Source organism: Schistocerca americana, unplaced genomic scaffold, assembly GCF_021461395.2.
Source record: "Schistocerca americana isolate TAMUIC-IGC-003095 unplaced genomic scaffold, iqSchAmer2.1 HiC_scaffold_45, whole genome shotgun sequence".
Classification (NCBI taxonomy): Eukaryota; Metazoa; Arthropoda; class Insecta; order Orthoptera; family Acrididae; genus Schistocerca; species Schistocerca americana.
The window spans coordinates 1,323,961-1,349,307 of NW_025726181.1; the positions used below are offsets into that span (position 1 = coordinate 1,323,961).

The 25,347-nt window shown below is 39.5% G+C and overlaps 1 pseudogene; it reads left to right on the forward strand.

Annotated features, from left to right (window-relative positions):
• The window catches only part of LOC124583213, a 122,095-nt pseudogene that overhangs the window by 93,936 nt on the left and 2,812 nt on the right, over nucleotides 1-25,347 (forward strand).

The window sequence follows — 25,347 nt, forward strand, 5'->3', positions numbered from 1 at the left end:
ACCAAGCCTTGTGATGCCCATTGAGGAACTGAGGAACTGAGACGTAGTGACTCTGAGGTCAAGAAAGGTGGCAGTGACCAGAACAGGGTGTGCTGATTTCCCACCCCCCCCCCCCCCCCACCACCCCCTACCCTACTGCTTTCAGTGATGCCATTGCAGAGGATTACACTGTGGTTGGTCATCTGGTTTTGATGTGGGCCAGAACATGAAGCTTTCCTTTGCTTTTTTTTGCTAAATTGACTCTTACTTCTGGACACAAACACCTATACAGAGCAAATGTATTGGCATCCAGGGTTTGGTTATTTGGGGGGGGGGGGGGGGGGAGTGACGGTTTGTTGTTGTTTCCACCCCCCCTCGCCCAGCTTCCCTCAAAAATGCAACTCGCTAGCAACCTCGCTGTTAGCATACGACAGACATCTACAATTTTAATAACAATAATAAACACACAAATATATATTAAATTATTCAATATAATAGTAACAATACAAATAGGTGAATCAAAGAAGGAAGAAAACATAGAACAAACAAATGAACTTCAGAAAGTGTACAAACTGACATGGACACACTATAATAAAAGAAACATTTCAGTACAAGGCAAACACATGCGCTACAATACAGTTATAATATCAGAAGCACTCTTCGCATTAGAAATGATCACAATCTGTGGACCAGGCACCACAAAGCAGAAAGAATACAATGCAAAATCCTCAGAAATTTTTTTGGAGCAGTGCACAGAGATGGCATATGAATGAAGAGATCAACCAGAGAATTATAAGAACACAGAGGCAGACTCAGTCACAATCAGAAAACACCGACTAACATTCTGTGGACACATACACACAATGAACAGCGACAGATTCACAAAGGGATTTAGGATGTAGTAAATGCCTTAATCAATAAAACACGGTCGTTTCAAGAAATAGAAGAATGCTAAAACGAGCAGGAATCAGAATGGAAATGTTATGTGTGCATTTGGAAATTGGTGAAGTAAAAAATATAAAGACATCGTGTCATTCTGCCACATCTGTCTGTAGTGTGCATTTTGGGGTGCGTGTGCGATACAAGGCATTTAGGTATGGTGAGGTTACTTAGCCATTAGTGTTCACAATGGCTGGCATAAAGGAAACATGACAAGTATTACATTAGAAAGCAACAGCGATAGCTTTCCGAACCGCGTAAATTCTACTAGGCAGAGTCAGAAGCAGACACAGTGGCCTGTGCCAGATACGAGGGTTGGAAGTGGCTGAAATGTGAGTCGTGGGACAGAGAGAAAGAGAGAGAGAGAGAGAACACACAGACAGCACCATAAAGCATTCCCCATCTCTTTCTGCACAGAATGCACCACACTGCTGCCTTCTTAAGGGCACCCCAGTATAACATAATGTTTGGGAAGTGTTTGGTAGTTATCATCATTGCTATGACCTCCCCTTGTATCCACTCCTGCAAGATTGTGAAATCTACAGCCACTGAGGAGATTTATGTGAGATGTTCCTATCAACTTTATGTAATATTCATATTGCACACTTCTGCAGACAAAACAGATTTTCGACCTTAGCTTAGGAAAGTAAAGAATCATCACAGATCGTTAAGGTTCAAAGAACTTGTCTTGAACACTGTAAGGGATCCGTGATCCCACAAACATAGATGCTAGTATCTGACGCCCAGGTCGATAGCGGACAGGAGTCGATTGTCGAGAGCTGCAGTAGGCAGTGACACTAGTGCTGAGTGCGCATTAGTATGGTAGAGTGTCGAGTGAGAAGTAGAGTGGGAAAGACGGTCAAGAATGGTGGTCGAGTGAGTTGTAAACGGTAAAATTCACTGGAGTATGACGAGTGAGCACGTCCCCCTGATCGTCGTGGGGTTGACTCTCACTAATGCCGATTCGCGAGTGATAAGGAACAGAAAGTGACAAGTGCCGAATTACGTGTTTCACGTCAACCGCGTCGGCCAGCAACAACCATGGATTGCAGTGAGGATTGTTGTGAATGTTAACCATCAGCATTGCGTGTGACAAAGTACTGAAAATCAGCAATCAATAAAAAGAGATAACCGCAATTAGACGTGTAAGGCAAAGGTAGCAACTGCCTCAGAATTTGTGTGTTAGTAGGAAATATATATCAGTTGTACATCGCAACCTTTGTGATACTTAACAATAGACAAACTTTCAATCATTAGCTATTCCGTCTCAGAACAGCCGCATTCGGTTGAAATACTCCTGAAACCACAGCAGAGCAACCAATAGCCTTTCATCCATTAAGCACACGGTCATATATCATAATAATTAACTGTTTGGTGGCTTCGGTAAATTACCCAAAATCCAGTAAAGGAATTAATCATGGGTGTTTCAACACAAATGCTTAAAAATTCTTTTGTAGTTAACCTATTTTCAGATCATGAAGAGTTCTTTGTTACAGCTTGTATTTTTGTTCCAGGTGGCACTGATCTTGATGGCTGTAGTGATGTCGTGAAGGCACAAAGTCGGAAGTTGTTAAACCTTCAGAAACAAGATTTTCAAAAGTACTTCTTCTCAGATACCAATATTTCGCCCCTGTTTGTGTCGGATACACAGATGTCTTAGTTGTTGTCACATAATTTGAGTGTAGTGACTGAATCTAGAAAACAGTTTCTTTTGCTTCCCTGTACCCCAAGCACTATGTGCAATGCAGGACTCCTAACAAGACAAACACACAGAGCACAGCCCTCTGTCTTCTCTTGCCGTTTCTGCAGTTTGGGAGCACAGTCTGGAAGTCTGACTCATGTTGACCGGACCGGCAGGGCGAAAATGGTCGACGTGGGTTCGAAGCTGGTGACAGAGCGGACTGCTATAGCACGAGCAAAGGTTTTTGTGGGACCCGAACTGATGAAACTCGTACGAGATAATGGCCTGAAGAAAAGTGACGTACTTAGCGTTGCTCGCCTGGCGGGAATTGTGGGGGCCAAGCAGACGTCCAGCCTTATCCCTCTGTGTCATAATATATCTTTATCCTCTGTGGCTGTGGACATTGAACTGGACTCTGCTCTCAACTGTGTGATTATAACTGGCACGGCAAAGTGTAGAGGGCAGATGGGCGTGGAGATGGAAGCTCTCACTGCTGTATCGGTGTCTACCTTAACAGTGTACGATATGTGCAAAGCTGTGAGCCATGACATTGTGATATATGAAATAATGCTTCTGACCAAAAGTGGGGGAACTAGAGGAGACTTCCACCGGACATGAGCATCTGTGTGGGTCAGTGAAATAAGTTAAGTATACCTGGTGTGATGTAGGCAAATTTCAAAGTCTGTTCGTAGTTATCATAAATTATATACACATCGAATTGGCCTGAATATAAGTTGCACCTTTAATTTCGAAAAAGAGAGAAACTTAATTAAAAATAATTTGTCAAGTTGCCCATTTACAAAAGCTTTTCAAAATGTGATTTACCCTTAACCACTTTTTTTGTAGTACACTGTAGATAAATTACACACAAAAACAGAGCTTTCAGTTGCAGTTTCCATGTAAGACACTCTTAACTTCACTAACATTCATTGTTTTGTCACTGTCAGTATTTTTGTCACTCTCCTCCCAAAGTACAGTGCCGTCGCTACAATCCCGGGCATTGCATGTGCAGCATTTCTTGAACCGTACCTTTAAAAAGCACATCTGTTAGATGAATAACTGTGAGTTTGAAATTTGCAACGTAACTGTACCGAATTCCAAAATTTTCTCTCAATGTTGTGCTTCATTGGTGAAGAATAAATTATATTCTGTAGTTAGAGAAAAACTGTGCCTGTCCCATTGTCTAAAATAGTGAAACTGTGAGAATGGTAATACAGAGGGGTCCAGAAAAATGTAGACTCTCTTTGATAGTCAATATTGATGGAACAAAATGGCATAGTGTCAAAATTCTTGCATGGGAGGAAGATCATTTTGTGTGTTCAAAGTGACACCTGTTAGCAGCCAAGCAACATCAATGTTGCTGAATTGTTGACTGAAGTACAGCTGTCAGTGTTGCCAGTGTGGTAGCTGCACAGGATGTCTTGATGGGTTCTCATATCTCATTCAGTGTAGCTGGGTTCTGTTGGTAAACTTTGTTTGTTGAGGTCCCCCAATGGTAGAAGTCAAGAATTGTAAGGTCCCGTGGCCTTGGTGGGCACTTGACAGCTCCTCTTCGACTTATCCGTCGCCCAGGTAGATTTTATCTAAGTGGAATCTGATATCTCTGTGGTGGTGAGGCGGAGTACAGTCTTGTAGGTAAAAATCTATTGTTTCCAAACACCTCTTGGATGGCTAATAAAATCAATGTTTGCAGCATATGATACACCTCACCAGTTATGTACCTTCAAAGAAGAATGGGTCAGAGAAACAATACTATGACGGACCACACCACACATTAACACCAAGTGAAGTAACATGTTTGTCCATGGGAACATGAGGATTTTCAGCAGGCCAATACACGCAGCTATGACAGTTTACATTACCATTCAGGTTGAATTGTGACTCATTAGGCCAGATAACCTTCCCTGCAAATCATCATCTTCGTGAAGCATGCCTTCAGACCACTCGTAGTGCTCCATCCTTCGATTCGGGTTGTCCTCATTCACAGTGTGAAACAATCTTGGAATGTACACTTTCCACTTTGCAGTCTTCAGAATTTATCATGCACTTGATCAGCTTATCCCACTTCCCCATACACCCTGCTTCATAGATTTTTGAGATGATCTAGAAAAATGTTGCAATACAGCAGTGTTGGAACCTGGAGGTTGATGTTCTTGTTCGGAGGACCTTTCCTTGTGCACATTTTAAACAGTATTGTCGGCTTAAAATTTATACCAAATACAATAAATTGTTGTTTCAGTACAGCCTTGCATTGCTCAAACAATAGTTGTACTTCATTCAGTGCTGCATTGTCATCTGCTGGAAACCCACACGACAACATCTGCTGGGAAAACAGTGGTTTATGCTACCACTCAAAATTGCAGCCATATAACACATTGTTCCAAAGGTAATAACAATCAGAAAATGTCTACACTTCTCTGGATCCCTCTGTAGTCACTACCTAAATGGGATAGCAACAAAGAGAATGTTTGCAGTGCTACCTCATACACAACAATTGATTTACAAACTGTAGTGATATTTTTGTTTCATTTCAAACTTAAGAAGAAGCACTACAGTTGAGGTTTCTATGATTCATAAAAGTCCCAGTTTTTATGGGGTGTGCTGTATACTCTAATTTTTTTGGAGATTTTTTGTAGAAATGGTGTATCTTATATTCAGGCCAGTATGGTACCCGTTTCCATCCAGTTTTAAGTCTTAATTCAAAATATTTATCTTTCTTTTTCCAATACCTGATCAATTTGAGAGAGATATTTGAAACAAAAAATAAGCACTAGCAAGTACGTTAATTTGCTATTGTTAAAACTTTTCCTCGTGCATGTTCTCTACAATTTTGATATGACACCACCTGCACTCTTATCTTGTTGCCAGTAAAAAGTGAGTAAGTAGGTCATTAAACTCTCTCTCTCTCTCTCTCTCTCTCTCTCTCTCTCTCTCTCTCTCTCTCTCTATCTCTCTCTCTATGCCCTCCCCCAGCTGTGTGGTAGTGTTCTCTGTGTTGCTCTATTGTTTCAATTTTTGATGGTTGGTACTTGAGACTGATCATCAGATGGAGCAGGTCTGTAATTTGTTCCCTCTGCCTTCGTGCTTCATCTGCAATCTGCTCTGACAGACACCATCCTCGGATATCCGTGTTGCGTGATATTCCGAGTGTCATCTACACTCACGGGCACGATCCTTGTGTGTTATGTTTTCAGTCCAAGCTGGCTGGTAGAATTCTGTTTGCGGGCTGTCCCCGTTTGGGTACAAGGATCGGCAGGGCATGAAACCCTAATCTTTCATCTTTCAGTTAACTCAAATGTCGTGTGTCACTTTCTTCATGTACTGCGGTTACAAATATAAGAAAATACTAAATGAAAATTTCTCAACATAGTCATGTTTCTTTTCAGTATGTTTCTCAGATCAGTACACTGCAATGTAAATATTCCATTAAAAGAATATATTTTTGATTGTTTCTTCAGTCAGAGATGCATTGCCTGTTTGACTTAACAATCAATGTCAAATCATTGTCCCTCAAACAATCCTGCAGGGATTTGACAACGTGAGACCATGGCTTTATGGAGGATCACCTAGAATTAGCTGCCGTCTTTTCTGACATGATTTTAAATCAATGCTATCATCACTGTTTCTTTTGCTTGGGGTTTTGAGTCTAGGAATGATGCAAACAATCGGCAGTTTATTTCTTTCTTACGTGATCTTGTTTTCTCCTCCCTACCCCCCTTTCTTCTTTCATTTGGTAGCCTCGAGCAAATTGAATATTCCTGCATTTGTTTGTATTTATTAATCTGTTTGTGCCTCTAATTCTTAAAAGATTTCATTATGACACTAATACTCTGAAGCAGCAAATTTGGGGAAAAAGAGCTGCATTCATTTATGCTGTTGTAAAATGGAGGAATTGGTTGTAGTTGGAAAAAAAATCTGCCTTTTACAGCTGCTGATTTTTGTCATTTATTTTACGTAGCCCACCCATGATCTACAATCAGGTCTTCCTTTTTATGTTGTATTTTTTATAAGAATGTTGAAACATAGATGATTGTTATGCATCTTTGCAGCACCTAAACTTGAATATTGTACTTAAAAATGTTATTTGTTGTCTTTTTTAAATTAAATTGTTATGTTTAAGAAGTAAATTAAATAACTGTTATCTGTGGCATAATTTTGTAGCAGCTAAAATTAAATGCTGGTCTTCGATATTTTAATTGTTATAGTTTGGGGTATGATTGTTGTAATTAGAAAATGAATATGTGCCTTGTGCACTATGTTGTTACAGTAATTTGAAGTTTATTTTGTACATCATCTGGTGTAAATTATAAGAATTTAAGCAACAACTTCTGTCTCTCAACAGCTTTCTTAATAACACTATTCCAGTAACTGGATATGCATATTGAAATATCTGTGTTGTATATTAGATTCTATGACCTGTACCGAGGCAATATTTTGCGATTGCAAATTTTCTTGACTATTATTAAGTGTGTGTGTTTGTGTGTTGCTTATGCCCTACATACGAGTGTTGCTTATGCTCTACATACGAGTCCTCCAAGCTACTGATGATCTGACCAATGTACGACATGCCAAAATGCTACGGCTGCATGGGGAGATACAATTAAATCCTATCCCCCCCCCCCCCCCCCCCCCCCTCTCTCTCTCTCTCTCTCTCTCTCTCTCTCTCTCTCTCTCTCTCTCAAAGATTGGCAGGTTCAGGAATCTAACACAGAAAGATTTTAATCACGGTTTCTTTTTCATCTCTATCATACAATGTAGTCCAATTTTTTGCTAATACAGAAATAACATTTTGTGATTTATGTTGTGTACTTTTCAAAAGATCTAATGATGTCCTCATTCCTTTCTTATAAACAAAACAAGAAGAAACTGACAATAATTGTCATTAAAATAAAACACAGAACAGTGTCTCCATAGCATCAATGAGCACATCCTTTCAGCACCTTTGACCCAGGCAATGAACACATCAGCGGTCAGTCTATGACTTGCAGCAGGTGAATCCCAGTCAGCTGCATTGCTCATGCACCCCACGTAAATAATAATAAACAAAATCTAACAATACACATAACCAAGTCTTGCTTTGTGACAGTATACCGCTTGTAATTTTTCCTCCTCCTGTTCTACGTAATTCTGTAGTTCTCAATTCGTTCGAGCAATCAATCATTCATGATAGGAAATACAGTCATAGCTCAGTCACTCAAAGTGATTCTGAAATTTTACTTGTTAGAATGAAATCAGGTGATGATTCTTCTCCTCTGCAGGCTCGTGCTTTGCGGCAGTCTGCTAATCTGTACAAATAAAATGCCTCATAATTTTGGGAGCATTGTATAATCAGTCAGGAATCCTCATATCAAGCGGATATTTGGCTTTGATGAAGTTTAACCTTCCGAAGAAGTAATGGAGCTCTTGGATTATTAAATGCAGGTTCGTATCCAGTCTTTCGGAAGTTCCCTTCTGATTAACAACTACGCAATATACCGATAAATATCATTAATTCTCATATTTCCAATACACACCTTTTATTTGAAGGAGCAATCTATATATATTTCCTCTTAATTGTACAGTTCGTATCAGTTATCTTCTGTGATAAATCTCAATAATCAGATTACAGTTCTTCCAAACCAAGCTCAGGCTAATCGGAACGAAGACAATCTCGGAAGCTCCCTTTCTTTTTTTTTTTTTTTCTTTTTTTTCTAACAACCACCAGAGAGAGTACTACAAAGAATACTTATGCGCTCATGGCATAGCTATTGTATGAGCTACTTTTCGCATGGATTCTGCGAGTATGAAGATAGAAAATTAGTAAACGTCATTCAAGGGTAGAATTGTATCTGAATAATTCATCGAATATAAAGAGATATTAGAATTGCCCCTCGCAGCGAGCAAAGTTAATGATAATACACTTTGCGAGCTAACAGAAAAAATTTGTTGGGTTGTTTATTCAAAAGAGGTATATTTTGAATTAGTAGAATTTTACTATAGAGAGTATGGGTAACATGTTAAGACAATAAGTTACGAGAATACCTAAGCTGTAGCTTTTACATGTACCGGGGTATACCCGCATCCCGAGTACATAACCAGGGAAGATGTAGATTGGTGTAATTACGAGAAAGGTCTACCCATTTGGGAACTAGCCTTCACAGGGAAACCCTGGAAAACCTGGAAGAATAGACCCCAGCTCAGGTATTATAGAAGATAGGAAAGCCTAAATCCAGTAATTTTGAAATATATAGAAGCTCTGTAGATTAGATTGAAGGAAAAGTGCCTCATAGCCAAAAAAAAATTACAATATTGCTAAAAAAAAAAAATTTTCAAAATTCTTCTTTCGACGATGTAGCCGGCGATCTCGTTGTGAAGTCGATGGAACAGGAACACTTGGTACGGACACCGGGTAGGCGACGTACAGCATTTGGTGGAGGCGGCACGGAGGACAGGCGATCGCTTATGGTACGGGATAGAAGCTGGTAACGTGCCGTAGAAACAGGAAGATGATCTCAGGAACAGATGGTCAGGGACGTGAACATGAAACAGGTTTAAAGTGGAATAAGAAAAGGTTCTGACTGAATAAATCCCTGGAAGAGAGAGGATTAAGGCAACGAAGTCCATATTTCATCGTTGAACTCAAAATCGGAGTGTATTCTTATATTCTTCCATCTGTACTAGACTGGAACATCCATCAGTCCTGACAATCACGAATTTTTTTGTAGTCCTCAATACCAAAGTTGTTTTGCATTACAACTGCTGATTGTTCAAAACATTGCCAAATAGACTGTGGGCAATTAAATTTTGTTGTAGCTCATATCGAATGTATTCCTCTCAAAAAAAAAAATTTAATCTAATCTTCGTTTTGTTGTAGTGCAGGTGGAAGTAGAGCATTGAATCTGTCCGAGGTTTGCTTTCAATTACAAAATTATGGATAAAATTTAAGTTTACACCTGATGAAAAATTTTAAACATAGGCATATGACACTGACTCCACAAAAGGAATAATTTGAAAAATTTTCATTATTCTTATAATTAATTGATTTATAGATCCACTTGCAAATAAATATCATTAATGATGACGTATGTTCATTTAACAAATCATCCACTCGTAGAATCTTCTTCATCCTCTCATGAACATTTATGGAAATATATTTCAACAATTATGTCCATAATATGAAACACACAAACTGCTATTCTTAAAAAGTTAATTAAAATTCTTAAATTAATTCTCCTGGTAAAGAAGGCATAATGAAAAATCTAAACATTATAATAATTTTCTCTCGCGCAACCAGGGAGTTTCTTCAGTTGTTTGCAACAGTGACATTATCGACTGTTGCTTCATTTCACAGTTCATTTGTTTTCTTGCGCGAACAGCGCACATCATACACACAGCGTATTTACCTACATATCCCACACTGTTCAAGTTTCACACACAATTCTCACATAAGTGCCATGTCTTGAGGAAATGTAGATGCACTTTCATTGTATATCACTGTGGCTTCTGCTCACAGTCCACACTTACAAACGCTAGTAATTAACAAATCCTTCTACCTATCTTAAAATTTTTGTGCTAAACTATCACAGGAGTAATCTCACTGTCTCTTAACCTATCACAAGAGTAATCTCACTGTCTCTTAACCTATCACAGGAGTAATCTCACTGTCTCTAAACCTATCACAGGAGCAATCTCACTGTCTCTTAACGTATCACAGGAGTAATCTCACTGTCTCTTAACCTCTCGACAACATAAACTTCTTGATATTTATATACACATTCGACTCATAGTCAAATTCCACTCTAAGTTCTTCTCCATATTTGGTATCACAGATCTACGATCCTTCAAAAAATTTCTTAATATCATTATGCGGGAATAATCCCTTTATCCTTTTTGATTCGGGATATGCCAACAAGTATGATCCAGGATTTGGTATATTTACAATAACATATGGTCCGGTATAAATAAGATTCCATTTCTTTATGTTCTTCATGAGTTTCGAGGAATGGATGTGTCGCCTCAATAAAACCTTTTCTCCAAGATGAGACGTCTGAATCCGGTGAATCCGTTTATCATATGTCAATTTCCGTTGTATTGCCTTTTTAGTTAAATTGACAAATGCGAGTCGAATCTTTTCCTCCCATTTTAAATTCTGGTCTTCATACTTTGGCAGATGGTTTATCCAGAAGTTCTTTCCAGTCTGACTAAACATAAGCTCTGTTGGAGTAAAGTTAGTTGAGGTATGTGTCAGATTATTAAATATTTGTTCAAATTCTGACAAATAATCAGCCCATGATGTTTGTTTACTGTGACAGTATGTACGTATAAATCGGTTTAATTCTCGGAAAACTCATTCTATTGGACTACCTTGTGGATGGTAACATGATGTCAAAATTTGTTGAATACCAAGTTGTGTTAGTGTTTGCTTCCATTTAAATCCAGTAAAAATTCTGGCATTATCTGTAATTATGGATTTTGGTAAACCTACATGCGGAAGATAGTCACGCACCAATCTCACTACAACAGCTCTGGCAGTAGCACACTTTAATGAATATAGTTTTACATATTTTGTAAACACGTCAAAGAATCCAACAATGAATTTGACTCCTCCTCTTGATCGTGGGAGAGGGCCGCAGATATCACACGAAATTAACGCCCTTGGCTCTCATGGAATAATTGAATGCAGAACATGCTTACTACCTCTATTATCCGGTTTTGCCTTTTGACAGAGTAAACAGTTTTGTATTGTTTGGTGCACTTTTCTCTGAATATTTGGAAAATAACAGTATGCTCCTATTTTATTGGCACATTTAATTACGTGGTAAGTATTGAAAGGGCTTCGACAGGATACAAAAAGCAAAACTAATCTCCAACTGATAACACAAAAGGAATGGGAAGAGTATTTCCAAAAATTATTAAATGAGGACAGAGAAGAATATCTAGAAGAAGGAACAGGGGAAGATGAAGGACATGAAGATGATGAGATCCATATTTTAGAAAGTGAAGTACTTCAGGCGTTGAGAACAGGAAAGAATGGTAAATCACCGGGACCAGGCAATATCAATCTGGAGTGTCTGAAATATGGTGGTGACAAAATTGTGAAACTGATAACACAGCTCTTCAACAAAATGATACATGGAGATTCAATACCCAACGAAATGAAGCTAGGTTACATTAATACAATATTTAAGAAAGGGGATCGCAAAATTTGTTCAAACTATCGAGGAATTTGTGTTACAAACACATTAATGAGAATTTTTGCGAAAGTAATTAAAAACAAACTGGAAAAAAATTTTAGAACCCAAGAAGAACAATGTGGATTCACGGCTGGGAGATCATGTGTAGACCATATTTTCACATTACGACAGATTTTGGAGAAACATAGGGAAAAATCAAAAAGTATAGGATTAATTTTCATAGATCTAGAAAAAGCGTATGATACTGTTCCAAGAAAATTACTTTGGAGAGCACTACATATGGCAAACATAAACCCTTCCTTGATTAAAATAATACAACAGATGTATAAAGATAACATTTGCCAAGTGAAAGTTGGTAATAAACTTTCACAGAAATTTAGAACAAGCAAAGGCCTTTTACAGGGCTGTCCCATGTCACCATCATTATTTAAAATCTATATAGATATTAGCCTTAGAACATGGTCTTGTAAATGTAATAGTATGGGATTAGAAATAAGAGATGGAGTTTACCTACATCATTTATTATTTGCTGATGATCAAGTAGTCGTAGCACAAGATGGGGAGGATGCTAACTATATGTGCAATCAACTAGCAGTAGCATACAAAACTTGGGGTTTGAAGATTAATTACCAAAAAACAGAATACTTGACTAATGATTCAGATGAGCTATACATTGAAGGAAAGAAAATCAAAAAGATAAACACTTTCTGTTATTTGGGATCCATTTTAGAAATCGAGGGAAAATCAGAGTCAGAAATCAATAAAAGAGTTAGTAGCGGACGGAGGGTCATTGGGATGCTTAACTCAGTCTTATGGAGCAGGAATGTAATGAGCAGAACAAAAAAATTAATATACAAATCCATATTAGAGAGTGTGGTTCTGTATGGAACGGAGACCTGGACAATTAACATGAAGCACATTAAAAAATTACAAGCTCTAGAGATGGACTTTTGGAGAAGATCGGCAAGAATCTCCAGGAAAGAAAAGATAAGGAACACCGAAGTAATAAGGAGAATGGAAATAAAAGAAAGAATATATGACGTAATGGATAGGAAGAAATTACAGTGGTACGGGCATGTACGACGAATGGAGGAAGCCAGAATACCAAAATTGATACTGGAGTGGGAACCGGAGGGGAGAAGAAGAAGAGGACGACCTGTGACCACCTGGCTCCAAAATGTACAGCACACAATGAGGAGAATGGGCGCAGAGGAAGAGGACACACAAGATCGAAACACATGGAGAAATATTTTGAGAGTATAGTTTACGAACGTTTATTGTTTGTATTGTCATTTCCAGGTAAATTATTATGTTGGAGATAAGCCTCTGTAATGAGGAAAAGCTCAAAATAATAAAAAAAAATATTTAATTACACCAAAATGTCCCCATGATAAGTGGGTAAACCAAATTAATTTTTCCTCATATTCCTTCGGGATACATACACACCACCGTGGATTGTTGTCCTTCCCACGTCTGAAGAATAATACTCCATTTACTAATTTATAATGATCTAAACTAGCCCTTGAATTTTGTTGTTCCTTTAGCTGAATTATCTTCTTCCATCGTGGGTCTTTTCGTTGTAAATTTCCCATATCTCTACAAAGATGTAGATAATAAGTCTTGTAGATATTGTCCTGCAACAGTAATACTGGAAAATCCGAAGTATTTACTGATTCTATTTCCGGCGTTAAACCTTCTGGGGATCTTGACAGTGCATCCGCAATAATATTTTCTTTGCCAGACACATGAATAATTTTAAATTGGTACTGTTGTAGTGTCATTGTCCAATGTGACAGTCTAGGATGTAATAATTTACATGTTTGCAAAAAGGTTAGTGATTGATGGTCACAATACACAATCGTTTTTGAACCATATAAATAATAGTTAAACTTCTTGAATGCCCAGATAACCGCAAGTGCTTCAAGTTCTGTGGTCGTATAGGCTCTTTCACAGGGCGATAACACTCGACTAGCAAATGCTATCAGACAGAATGTTGGTACCCCTTTTATTTTCCTTATTTGGAAGAGACAAGCACCTAATCCAACATCCGATGAATCCGTGGACAGACAGAACTCACAATTCATATCAGGGTGATATAATAAGGATGCGTTAACGAGTTGGTCTTTAATGTCTCGAAAAGCTAGTTCACATTCTTCAGTCCATTGCCATGGCACATCCTTCCGTAGAAGCCGGTTTAATGCCTCAGAATTCATGGCTTGAGTCTTTATGAAATGACGGAAGAACGATCCCATACCTATAAATCCCTTCAGCTGTCTTTTATTCCGTGGTGATGGAAAATTGTGAATTGCACATATCTTCTTCTCGGTAGGCAGGATACCTTTCGCATCTATCATATGTCCTAAGAACTTGATTTGTGGTAAAGCAAAATGAGACTTTTGTAAGTTTACTGTAATTCCGGTTTTCTTGAAAACAGCAAAAATCCTTGCCAAAATATGCAAATGCTCTTCCCATGTTTTCGTGGCTATTAATAAGTCGTCAACAAACACAGTTATACGACTACGCAATTCTGGTCCAAGAACATAATCCAACGCTGAGATAAATATTCCGGCACTAATATTAAGTCCGAACGGGACAACTCTAAATTGGTAACTTCTCCCAGCATAGATAAATGCGGTATATTTCCTAGATTCTTCATCCATTTGGACCTGCCAGTACGAACTTCTCAAATCAACACTAGTTAAGTACGAAACATCCTGGAAATTTTGAATTAATTCATCTATATTTTCCGGATGAGTTCTTACAGGTATTATTATTTTATTAATCTCTCTCGCATCCAAAACTAATCTAACGTTACCTCCAGGTTTTGGGACGACTAAGAGCGGAGAACAATATGGACTAGTTGATGGCTCAATCAAGTTCCATTCTAACATTCTATTTATCTCCCTTTGAACAGATTGTTTTAAACGCCAGGGGATCAGGTAGTGCGTGTAACAGTAAGTCTGATGTGGCTTCACTTGTAGGTGACAAATATACCCTTTAATAATTCCTGGTTTCTCATCAAAAATCTCTTCATATGCCTCTAACAAATAATGAAGCTGCTGCCTTTGTTCTCCGGTAAGCTGATTTGATTCACTAGCTTTTATCATTGTTGTTTGGTTAAAGTCCTCCTGTTGTATCAAATCCTTTGAAAGCTCCTTCCAATGACCGTTTGTAGTGTCAATTAATTGAATTATGCCACCGCGACAATATTTCTCATGCACCGTTTCCTTTCTATTTAAATCCAGTGCTATCTCTTCTTCATTTAATCTAAATTTAACTATTCCTTCCAAAAAATATATCTGACAATCGTACTCCTGCATACTCCCAATACCAAGAATACAGTCCACTAATAACTTCTCCACTACAAGGAACGTGCATTTTATTGCTACATTTCCCATTTTCATCTCTAATTGTGTTTGTATTTTGACATTGGGAGAGCGTGCTCCAACAGCTCCGATGATTTTGCAGTTCTGTACTGGCAAAATTGGTACCTTCTTCTTCCTAATAATTCTCCGAAAAAGAGCGCCTGAGATGCCATTGGCGGAAGCGGCGGTGTCCAATATCACATTCGTTGGAACTTCCTCTATTTCAACACATACTTCCGATACCGGAACACTCGATCTGTCATTATGACACGTTATTAAATCCTTTGTTAACTCTTCAGTCAACAGCTCACCATCATTATATCTTAACAATTGCAATTTTACTGTTTCGCCCCTAACAGATCCCCTGACCGCTCCTCTGGGGCACGATGCGGTCATGTTTAGTTTGACTGATTATTTTCCGATTGGTATTTATCTCTTCAGCTACTTCAGTGATTATCAGTTGTTGTGGTGAATTCGATCTATATTGTCTTGCTTGATTTGTGTAATTATTGTTGTTGTTCTGCTGGTGTTGGTAGAACTGTCCTGTGTTGCCATACATTGGATCATATCGATTAAAATTCCTACTGTTCCTAAAATAGCCCCTCGCTGCACCATTACTAAAGTTTCCATTATGGTAATAATTATTGTTTGCATTTTGTCCATTGCTAAGTCTCCTCGGAGAGTGTAGTTGGTTATGATTATTGTTACTGCTACCATTACTGCCATTCCCATTCGAGTTGCAGCTCAGATTCGCTTCTGTTGCTCTTCTTTGATATGACATTTCTCTTGCCATTTCTTTGTCCTCCTCAATTATATCAATATGATCAAGTGTAGTCATAAATGAGTCTATATCCTTATCATTTATATATAACAGCTGATTTCTTATACTGGTGGGTAGTCTGGACTTGAGTATTCTAAGTATATCCGGCAAAGGAAACAGTACATCCCAATACAAAGATTTATTAATGTATTTCTCAAAATATCTCTTTAGAGATCCTCTAGAAAACGAGAAAGGCTCAGGATATAATACTTGTCTTTCTTGTATTCCAGCAGACCAATATTTTGCTAGAAAAGCCTGCTCAAATTCTTTGTAACATTTACAAGAAGATGTTTGTTCGGATGCCCACAATGCTCCTGTTCCTTGTATATATCCAGATACAAAACTAATCTTTTGCCATTCTGTCCAAGATCGTGGAAATAGACCTCTGAAACTTCGAATAAAGACTACAGGATGAACATTCTTTTTGTCAGGGTTAAAGATTTGAAATTGTCTCTGTTTAATCATCTTCTCCTCAACGCTACTACGATTGCAAAAATCATCCTGTTCGTACTTTTCCCTGTGGCTATCCGTTATATCGAATCTAACTTGTGACGTTCCAGTTCTGTCTACATCGGATCTTGACGTGGACGGAATGTCACACACAGATTGAGAGTTTTGTTTCCTCCTTCTCGGTGTTTCTAAATCCTCCTGCGAGCGATTTAGCGATCTTTCGATATTTTCTTTCCAATGCGAGAAATCTTCGCCAAGTTGTTCTCGAACTTCCTTTAACCCTTTGTTAAAAAAAATTATCCTCGGAACTCTCTGAAATTGACTGTAAAGCTACTTTCACAGTTTCTTCTATCGTTTCCGAAGGAGAATTTTGCCGCTCTAATGTCATTTCTGAAAACTTTCTCACAAGTACATTCATTCTATGTTCCACTGTCTCCTGTTTTTCCTTCACTTCGTCAAATTGCTTCTTTAGATTATCTTGGGATTCTGTTATTTCTGGTATCATAGCTACGGAACACTGTATGTCCTTTTGAGCTTGTATTACTTGAGGAAACAGTTCTTCTTGTTTTTGTATCGTGTCAGTTTTGACGGATACATATTCGGTTAGTTCCGCTTTTAATTTACTATTGTTTTCTTGGCATTGTTGGCGGACCTGCTCAATTCGAGCAATAAGATTCTGTTCGGTCCTTTCTGCCTGTTCTTTTATTTCCTGTGTCTGGGTATTTAATCTCTGATCTAATTCGGTAAAGGTTGTTCTTAACTGATTTTGTAATTCTGTTTGATTTTCGGCTAATTGATTTTTGAATTCATTTTGTATAACGGATAAGTCTCGTTTTAGCTCCGCTTGGCCTTCGGCTAATAGAGACAACTGTTGCATAATAACAACTAATGTGTCAACAAGAGTCTGATCAGCTGTTGTATGAATGTTTTCTGAATCAGCGGGATTATTTGTATTGCTACCGCTAGCCACAACAGTCTCAAAATTGCTATCCCTGGCCTCTGCTCCTGTGCAAACAGCTGAAGGCTGTTGCACTTCTCGTTGCTGATTCAATGACATTTTAAATGCCACTCTAGTCAATACCCTTAAATAACTGTCAATATCAGGTTCCAGACACTAAATACAGTTTCAAATTTACTGTCGTAAACACACTTAACTTTCAAATTACTTCACAGATGGTATAAAGTTCAATGTTCAGATATGAAAATCACACAATATACAGTTCTACAATCTAACTACTATCTGGAAAAAAGTTCTTTCAAAATTGATTTCAAACTATTTTAACTACAGGATAAAAAATTAGATTTCTCTGGCCTTCTTCTGTAGTCTCTGTGTTGTCCAATAGTTGAAATCGTTTCTTGGTATCAGCAATCTTTTATTATGGGCACCGAATCTCTCTTCAGATTAGTTACCTCTCGTTCTCGTTGGTTTTCATGAAACAAAAAATACATATATTATATAACAATCCAAGAGAGTCCTGTCACACTGGCGCCACTGTAATTTTTTTTTCCTTCTTTTCTACGTAATTCTGTAGTTCTCAATTCGTTCGAGCAATCAATCATTCATGATAGGAAATACAGTCATAGCTCAGTCACTCAAAATGATTCTGAAATTTTACTTGTTAGAATGAAATCAGGCGATGATTCTTCACCTCTGCAGGCCCGTGCTTTGCGGCAGTCTGCTAATCTGTACAAATAAAATGCCTCGTAATTTTGGGAGTGTTGTATAATCAGTCGGGAAACCTCATATCAAGCGGATATTTGGCTTTGATGAAGTTTAACCTTCTGAAGAAGTAATGGAGCTCTTGGATTATTAAATGCAGGTTCGTATCCAGTCTTTCGGAAGTTCCCTTCTGATTAACAACTACGCAATATACCGATAAATATCATTAATTCTCATATTTCCAATACACACCTTTTATTTGAAGGAGCAATCTATATATATTTCCTCTTAATTGTACAGTTCGTATCAGTTATCTTCTGTGATAAATCTCAATAATCAGATTACAGTTCTTCCAAACCAAGCTCAGGCTAATCGGAACGAAGACAATCTCGGAAGCTCCCTTTCTTTTTTTTTTTTTCTTTTTTTTCTAACAACCACCAGAGAGAGTACTACAAAGAATACTTATGCGCTCATGGCATAGCTATTGTATGAGCTACTTTTCGCATGGATTCTGCGAGTATGAAGATAGAAAATTAGTAAACGTCATTCAAGGGTAGAATTGTATCTGAATAATTCATCGAATATAAAGAGATATTAGACGCTGATGACGAAAAAAATTAGACCCAAAGATTTTGAGATGTGGTACAATAGAACTTTTGCTCTAGTTGTAGCGGCAAGATACAAATGTTGTATTCACACTGTTAAAAACTGAGAAAAGTGTTATAACTTTTTCAGAAGTCTAAATCAAACTATGGAAATTCTCGGTAGGAACTTAGAAATATAGGAAATGATAGAGTGCTACTTACCATAAATACATGTTAAGAAGTCTACTTTTTTTTCTTTTAACAAATCTAGCACTGCATATTACTGCCAAATTAGTCATTACCTATGATTGCCCCAGTGGCAGAAGTATGTATAATAATGTCAAAACGTTTGTGACACTACACACTAGGAGAAGCTCAAGTTTCAGATACATGTTGATTGCGTTCTTGATGATGCTATCTACATGTTCTCTGCAAACCACTATGAAGAGTATAACAGAGGGTACATCTCACTGCACCGGATATTAAAGCTTGTTCATGTTTCCTTTCCTCCATCTTGTACTTCAACTTTTCTTCCTTAAACTTATCCTGTTTCTAACTACTCTGATTTGCTTTTGTGGTTAGTGTGAATTTAAACTCAGTTGCCATAAATATCTAATATGTTTTATTGAACAGTGAATGGATTATTTTATATTTCATCTAATGCTGTTCTGCTCTTTGTTACGGCACAAATGGTGTTCCCTACTTTTCTGCAATTTTCACGCAACTTGAAAAAATGGTGAGATAAACAACTAGCTTCATGATTTATTTATGTTTTGAATGTACCACTAATGTTTTGAATGTAACCAAAAATGCTTGTTGTTGTAAAATATACTTTCAACTTGCCTCCTTCACTAGCTGTAAACCGTTTTAGTTTCTCATGTTACCCCTGATGTCTTCTTTTTGGTTGATTCATTTATGATAACATTTTACTGTCCTGAGTAGTACCTGTGTATAAATATAATTTTATTTTTATTTTTAGTGATGTGTGTTTTTATGTGCATATTCTTTCAGTCCTGTGTAATGTGAGTCTCTGTTTAATCGTATGGTTATGTTGACTTCAGACTTAAAGAATTGATGTAGAAATTTATAGTTTTCAGCATGTGGTTCAACAGATCCTTATTGTGTTCCTAAATTGGAAAAGTCCTAAAAACAGAAACTAGAAAATAACTGTATAGAAATTTTGGACCACCATTGGTTAAATATTTTATTACCAACCCAAGAAATAAATTGGGAACAATGTGCAGCATCTTATTCAGTGTAAAAGAAAACTCAAATTTAGTTAAAAGTGGACCACTTGTGTTTGCTAAAGGCATAGAATTGTGTGTTTCTAGTGTTCTTAAATCCATTCAAAACCCTCGAAAAGAACAAAAAAGTAAGAGAATATAATATTGAACTTACAGGCCTAAGTCTGAAAACAACATTATAATTGTGTGTATTTGGTTTTGTTTCTATGCTGTTGACATCCTGTACTGTTGATTTTAAATTATATGTGAGAGTTGATGTTTGGAAGCTAAGTGCAGGAAAGAAGACCATGAAGTGAAATCCACCCTTTATGTTCTCAGTTGGCGAAGAATGTGGGCAAAGAACTGGAAATCTTTGGGGTACCAAATGGCCAAGGGCTGTGATATTGCCCTTTTAACGTCACTTAAAGTAGACATAGTTCTCTTAGTCTCAAGTGTAAGACAACATTTTTGGTACCTTACAATTTCAGTGGTTTCCATTTACAATTTCTGTTTACAGTGCTCATCATCAAATGTTTTGGTGTTGTTATTTGATTTCATATAAATAACATAGAGGTAGTTATTTTACATACTATTATGTTTCTGATAGCTTTTTCTCACAAAGCATACTTTAGGCTCATATTTTATTGTAAAATATTTAAACTGACAGACGTATAGACTTACATTTTCTGCATGTCTTCTGTCGCCAGTTTCGCCTCTAATATTGATTGCAAAGCAGAAGTGATCAGCATCGAAAATGATGGAGTGAGGGTGGAGAGGGGGAGGAGGGGGGGGGGGGGGGAGAAATGTAATATTGAAACTAAAATCAAGAAAGAGAACAGTCAATTGAGGATACAATGAAACATTTGGGACCTCATTAACTGCAGGATCATTCTAGTAGAATAGAATTGTATAAAAGGTTACTGCCAAAGGGAAGTGTTAGAACTTCAAGTTTAACACATATATTTAGGAACAACACAACAACACATATAAGTCACTGAGTAAGTTGACCTGTGTACAAGTCTGCATTCGATTCAACACTGAGTCTCAGTCTAGCGGCCGCTGCTCGGCTGGCCGCTTAGGTGGCACAGCTGCTGCATGGCTGGCAGACAGTCCCGCATGTAGAGGATGTGTGTAATTGCGCGGCGGCACTTTGAATAATTGGCGAGTCACAACACTTTTCCCCCCTTTGAAATTGTTGCACTGGTCTTGATGGAGGTGTCCTGGAGATGGCTAACGGCCATAGGTGTTCTTTAACTCGCCGTAAAGTCTCGAGGAGGAGGCTTCCCGTACGGACGGAAGTGTCCCCGATGATAACGGGTCAAGATGACAGGAGACGTGGGCGATGTGTCGGCGTCCGTTGGAGGAGGAGGCGAGTAGATGTACTCTGACAGAGGATGATCCTCTGGTTCCTGCATGGGCACGTCTCCTGGTGGCGTCCGTTCTGGTGCTGGCATCGCGATGACGGTGAGAGGGCTGCGTTGTGAGTATTGAGAGATGCCAAGATCCTGAGCATCAGGTAGAGCCAAAGGTGGTGTGGCGGCATTCGGAACAGGCGTTGCTGGCACCCGAGGCCGAAGCTGGTCCGAATGACGCACTGCAACACCCGTGTCCGGGTGGATTTCATACAGGCGTCTGCCACGGTGTCGTAAGATGCGGCCCGGGCTCCTTTTTGGCCGCCTGCCATATCCGCGTACCCAGACGAGGTCGTTGGCGGTGAACCGGCCAAGGGAAGGAACCCGCGGCCGTCAGGTGGGAGGCCGCAGAAGATGAAGTAGCGTGCGGGGCTGTCGCCATGTAAGAGCTCAGCCGGGCTGTGATCGCCCATGGGGGTGAAACGGTAAGATGCCAGGAACTGGAGAAGCGCATCATCATCAGCAGAAGAAGTCAGGAGTTTCCGCATCTGAGCCTTAAATGTGCGGACCAGCCGTTCAGCCTCACCGTTGGATTGTGGATGGAACGGCGGGGCCGTGACATGAGTAACGCGGTGACGAGCACAAAAATCTGCAAAGTCGAAAAGAGGCAAATTGCGGACCATTATCAGTAACAAGAGTAGAGGGGAGACCTTCCAAAGAAAAAATGCGGGCGAAAGCACTGGTGGTTGCCGCAGTGGTAGGTGACGTGCAACGGACAGTGAAAGGAAAGTTAGAGTAGGCGTCAATTACGAGGAGCCAGTAAGTACCTAAAAAAGGTCCCGCAAAGTCAGCATGAATGCGCTCCCAGGGCTTCTCAGGCGAAGGCCACGGTGACAAATATGACTTCGGGGCAGCGGCCTGTGACGCACAAGGGCCGCAGGCAGCCACCATGTGTGCAATTTCAGAGTTGGCGCCAGGCCAGTACACATGACGGTGCACCAGAGATTTTGTGCGAGACACACCCCAGTGCCCCTGGTGAAGGAGGCGCAAGACCGCAACACGCAAAGATGCAGGTACCACAACACGCGGCGAAGCATTGTCAGTGGAGAGGAGGATAACACCATCCCTAGCCGTGAGCCGGTAGCGCAAAGTGTAGTAGTTCCGCAACAGATCAGAAGTCTTAGCGGACGGGCGATCTGGCCAACCCTCCTGAATACAGCGTAAAACCCGGGAGAGGGTAGGGTCAGAACCCGTAGCAGCTGCCAGCCTGTCCCCAGTGATGGGGAACCCATCCACAACCCGCTGCTCGGCAACATCCAGGTGGAAACACAAAAGTTCGTCCCTATTGAATGCCTGATCAGGACCCATGGGAAGGCGAGACAAAGCATCAGCATTCGCATGTTGAGCCGTTGGCCAGAAATGAATCTCATAATTGAAACGGGACAAGTAAAGAGCCCAACGCTGGAGGCGGTGTGCAGCCTTGTCGGGAAGTGACGTTGATGGATGGAACAAGGAAACAAGTGGTTTGTGATCCGTAACAAGATGAAATTTTGAGCCATAGAGAAAAACACCAAACTTATGAAGAGCATAAATAATGGCCAAAGCTTCTTTCTCAATTTGAGAATACCTTTGTTGGGCATCCGTGAGCGTTTTGGAGGCATAAGCGATGGGTTGTTCCGAACCGTCAGAAAAATGGTGTGCAAGGACTGCACCGACCCCGTATTGAGAGGCGTCTGTGGCAAGAACAAGATGTTGGCCAGGTCGATAAGTAGCCAGGCATAGTCTTTAATTTCTGGAAAGCCGCGTCACATGACGCGGACTAGTGAAAAGGCACGTTTTTATGCAACAGGGGATGCAACGGCTGAGCCACCGACGCCGCAGATGGTAAAAACTTGTGATAATATGCTATTTTCCCCAAGAAGGCCTGCAGTTCCTTAACAGATGTAGGGCGAGGAAGGGCATTGATCACAGCGAAAATGTGTTGAAGCAGACGAATACCATCGCGAGAGAGTTGGAACCCAAAGTACGTGATAGATGCCTGAAAAAATTGTGATTTCTGAAGATTACACTTAAGACTGGCAGTCTGTAAGACATTAAAAAGTGTGCGGAGATTTTGAAGATGTTCGTCAGTGGTGGAGGCAGTGACAACAATGTCGTCCATGTAATTGATACACCCAGGGACAGGGAGCAATAATTGTTCCAAGAATCGCTGAAAGAGAGCAGGGGCGCTAGCAACCCCGAATGGCAAGCGTTGGTATTGATAGAGGCCGAAAGGCGTGTTAAGGACCAGAAACTGCCGGGAAGCAGCGTTGAGAGGAAGTTGATGATAAGCTTCTGACAGGTCAATTTTAGAAAAATACTGTCCTCCAGCGAGTTTGGTGAACAGTTCTTCAGGACGGGGCATAGGGTAAGTGTCGATGAGGCATTGAGCATTTACAGTGGCTTTGAAATCGCCACAGAGACAAATATAACCATTGGGCTTAGCAACTACAACAACAGGAGAGGACCACTCACTGGAAGTGACAGGAAGTAAGATCCCTGATGCAGTGAGATGATCCAAGTCCCGTTTTACCCGATCTCGAAGGGCCACAGGAATGGGCAGAGCCTGAAAAAACTTAGGCCGAGCAGTGGGTTTGAGCATGATATGAGCTTCAAAGTCGTTCGCACGGCCTAAACTGGGAGAAAAAAGGGACGAAAATGTAGTCGACAAGGAATCCAGTTGAGCATAAGGAATAGCGTCAGAGACAATATTGACAGAGTCACCTATGGAGAACCCAAAAACGCGAAAGGCATCGAAACCAAAAAGATTTTCTGCGTTGGCAGAACTCCGGAGATGGGAACTTGCCCTTCAGTATATCCTCTCTTCTCGTTATCCGCCAGGCCTCAACCTCTGCTAATTTCAAGTTGCCGCTGCTCATAGCTCACCTGTCTTTCAACAACATCTTTGCCTCTGTACTTCTGCCTCGACTGACATCTCTGCCGAATCTCTTTGCCTTTACAAATGTCTGCTTGTGTCTTTGTATGTGTGGTTGGATATGGGTGTGTGTGCAAGTGTATACCTGTTCTTTTTTCCCCCTAAGGTAAGTCTTTCCGCTCCCAGGATTGGAATGACTCCTTACCCTCTCCCTTAAAACCCACATCCTTTCGTCTTTCCCTCTTTCCTGATGAAGCAACCGTTGGTTGCGAAAGCTAGAATTTTGTGTGTATGATTGTGTTTGTTTGTGTGTCTATCGACCTGCCAGCGCTTTCGTATGGTAAGTCACATCATTTTTGTTTTTAGATATATTTTCCTGCTTGGAATGTTTCCCTCTTATTATGCATTCAGTTAACTAAGTAGAAATCAGTAATATCTTATCTCAGTGAGGAACTTGAAAGTTTCAGCACAGGTCAGGAGCATGTAGAGGTGCTCTTCCTCTACTTGAAAAGAACAGTTGACCACACACAGAGTAGATAGGTTCCTAGTAGAACAGTTCATAATGGGATGGAACCTCCGTGGTATACAGTCACTGTAAAGAAAACTTCTAAAGGAACAGAGATTACTGCATAATAGGTGTAAAACAAAGTGTAGGATTATAGATTGAGAGACGCTGGATGAAACATGTTTGGCTGTCAAGAGAGCAATGCATGAAGCCTTCAATGACTACTGTAGCAGAATATTGTCAAATGACATTTCACAAAATCCAAATAAATTCTGGTCGTATGTAAGGGCTGTTAGTGGCACAAAAGTTAGTGTCCAGTCCCTAGCAAGTGAGACAGGAACTGAAATTGAGGGTAGCAAAGTAAAAGCTGAAATTCTGAACTCGATTTTCAAATGTTCCTTTGCAAATAAAAACCCAGGAGAACTGCCCCAATTCAATCCTTGTACACTGAAAAAATGAACAAAATAGGTATTAGTGTCAGTTGTGTTGAGAAACAGTTGAAATCATTAAACAAAGCTCCAGACCCCGATGGAATCACAGTCAGATTCTATATTGAATTTGTGGCTGAGTTATCCTCTCTTCTCACTGTAATCTATCCAAAAAACCTTACCTAGTTTTTGGAAAAAGTTACAGATCACACCCGTCTACAAGTAGGGTTGTAGGAGTGACAAAACTACCATCCAGTAGCCTTGACATCAATTT